The sequence below is a fragment of the Lolium rigidum genome, chromosome 3 (assembly GCF_022539505.1).
Source record: "Lolium rigidum isolate FL_2022 chromosome 3, APGP_CSIRO_Lrig_0.1, whole genome shotgun sequence".
In the NCBI taxonomy this organism is placed as follows: Eukaryota; Viridiplantae; Streptophyta; class Magnoliopsida; order Poales; family Poaceae; genus Lolium; species Lolium rigidum.
In genome coordinates this window covers 110,098,951-110,102,107 of record NC_061510.1, presented here as the reverse complement: position 1 = coordinate 110,102,107, position 3,157 = coordinate 110,098,951, and positions in this window count along the sequence as shown.

Sequence of the window (3,157 nt, the reverse complement as noted above, 5' to 3'; positions counted from 1 at the left end):
CTTGAGGTTGGACAGTAAAAGGATGAAAGAGCTACAATCATGAAGCACCTTAAGAACTCAAACTTCTCTTGCCCTTTCTTAATCTTGTCGCGGAAGAACTTGATGGTTGGCATTTCTGATAATCCAAATAATTGCAGAAATTCAGCTGTTGTTATCTTGGACTCATTAGGGACAGGAACTCCTATAGCTGGAACACCAAGGACATGGGCAAATGATTCCAAGTGATAGGAATAAATTTGTGCTTGAAAAGCAAATCCTTCATTCTTTATGTCGACATGATCTCGCTAGCCATTGAACAAAAGACCATGGCACGAGTACCACTAGTGAGATCTAGTATTGATCCAAAATCTATGTCCCTTAGATACTGCTTCTGGTTTTCATCCAAATCTTGCATTTTCTGAACCAGAGAACTGACATTGTATCTACTTTTAGCTGATACAACATCTTTGTCAACAAGATGTCTTCCTTGCCTTCTATCTCGAACAATTTTCTAATATAACAAAACAGGACAGAAAAAAAACTATGAGTTCAAATGGTCTAGATGAAACTAAAAGAGAAGAAATGCACTGTGATGAAAAAAGGTTAAGTACATATTGAGAACTCACCGTTCTCTTTTGTTTCTGAATGTTGCTAGGTCTGCGTTTACGTTTCAGACTTCTTTTTATCTGAACAAACATGCACTAACATGATCAAAATATATCACTTTTCCATCAATTAAACATCAACCGACAAAAAGTATCCATACTTACAATTGAACTAACTGCCTCCAGGACAATGGTTTCTTCTTCGGAATTACAGCAATCCTGAGTATAAAAAAGAATAGACTGTCATGAGTATACAAAGGTTAAGTATATAAACAAAAGGCAGATACAGAAAAAGAATAAAAAGAAGGATATTCTTACCTCCTCACTACTGTCAGAGTTATTGTGTTTCTGCGGAAAATCTCTGTCGTTCATGTTGATGACACTAAGCACTTGTTCCGGAAATTTTTCCATTGGTCTAGTCAAAAAATGAAAAGATAAAAATGCAACTTAGGGCACAGTCCTCAAGAGGGACAAAAAGGATAACACAGCACAACATATGCTAGTTCTCTACTCCTGGAAAACACTACTGTAAAAAAGGTGTGAAGTTGCTATCTACATGTTGTCCTACAACTTCTTATCAGACAACATGTTCATTGGCATATTACTTGACGACAAAAAATCATGTATACCGAAACATTTCATATGATGCATATAACATGTTCAAGGAAAGCCATACATAATTGCTAATATAAAAATTTGGTGTAAAGCAGTAGTACACATTCAACAAGATGTCGCCTTGACGATCATTATGTACTTCTAGAGTTGGCTCAGATGGTTATGCTTTGCTCACACATACGTATGAAAAACCACCTCAATAACTAACAAAAACTGTACATTGGTAGTGAAAAAGCAAAAACATGATATAGGCAGGCGACAGTAAATTGAAACAGGACAGTATCAGTTTTTCGGGCACTGCATTTTGTTGCTTGTACTGAGTTATGAGCTTGAAATCATTGCTTTATTATTTACGGAAATGAAACAGTTCATGGTTTCGAATATAGGTTTGGAGCACATGATCTCCCAACAAGTGGGGTTTTTGAAGTGGAACCAAAATGCTGCCCTGGCTATGTCTACAGAAGGTCGATATGGATGGGCAGAATTTCGCTCGTTCATCGAGACTCTCGCGGGGAAGTACAATGGCAATACATATCATTTGATTTCATAGAAACTGCAACCATTTTGCACAGTAAAGTGTAGACAGCATGCATGCATCTGAGCACATTCTATTGTCACCAACTAAATGCAAGGAAGTTAACAGGATGGCAGAAACAAACTGAATTCATAATCTAATGCACTAATGCACTCATCGAACAACAGATAAAGTTTAGAGCGCAAGAGTAAAAACATACCTCATGGTAAAACAGTAAATGCATCATAAATAAATGCATACATACACAAAAGAAAAGCATCATAAAATAGTGACACTTGAACGGAAAGCACTAAAATCTCCCAAAAAGTGTCTACTGGTAAACAGGAGGCGATTACATGGAATTAAATAAGTTGCAGCTAAAACAACAGGCAACTAAAATGGACATGACTTACTGAAGCAAATGATTACTAGACAGGAGCATGATATATAGTGAGTTGCTCAGTATAGCAGGTAAACAAAGAGGCAACTAGATGCTAGTTGCACGCTCTCAAAGAAAAGTGCAACTCCACCCAGGTTGCATGTTTCTCAAAGAAAGGTGCAACCCGACACGAGTTGCACATTTTCATGAAGAAAGGTGCAACTCGACCATGGCTGTCCATTTTTAAAAGAAAGGCGCAACCCGACACGAGTTACACGTTCCTCCAATAAAGTTGCAACTAAAACACTAGTTGCACGCTTCTCGAAGAAAAGTGCAACTCGACCCAGTTTGCACCATTCCCGACAGAGTTGCACGTTTCACGAAGAAAGGTGCAACTCGGCCCGGGTAAGTGCAATTCAACCCGAGTTGCATGTTTCATGAAGAAATGTGCACCTCGACCCAGGTTGCAAGTTTCTCAAAAGAAAGGTGCATCATGAAATTATGGACATATGAAAACTATATTTTAATTCAAAAGATGAGGGTCTTAAGGTATCAGGCAGAGTATACCCTAATTAAATCAGTAAAACAGAACATCGGATAAAAGCATGAAAGCATATTTACATAGATAGAAACAGGCCACTATCAAACTACAGAGTTGCTTACTCAAGAAAGCCAACCAAAATGCAATGTAGATGCAGTAGTGCAAACTGCTATCAGTCAGTGGGATAGACCGAACCAAACTAAATACAGTCATGACTTCCACTACACTCCACGAACTATGTTAGCTAATAGTGAGCTGATTCTATTTAGAATTGCAGCAAAAGGCAAACATTGTAGTTCATAAAATTCATGCAAGACATAAAGAAACAACAAATAAAATCTGCTAGTTTCTACTGCTGGAATCACTACTTTAAAAAGGTCTGATGGTGCTATCTACATGTTGTTTTATAACTTCTCATCAGACAACATGTTCATTGGCATATTACTTGACGACCCAAAATCATGTGTACCGAAACATTTCAGACGGCATGTTCAATAAGTTGCAGCTAAAACAACAGGCAACTA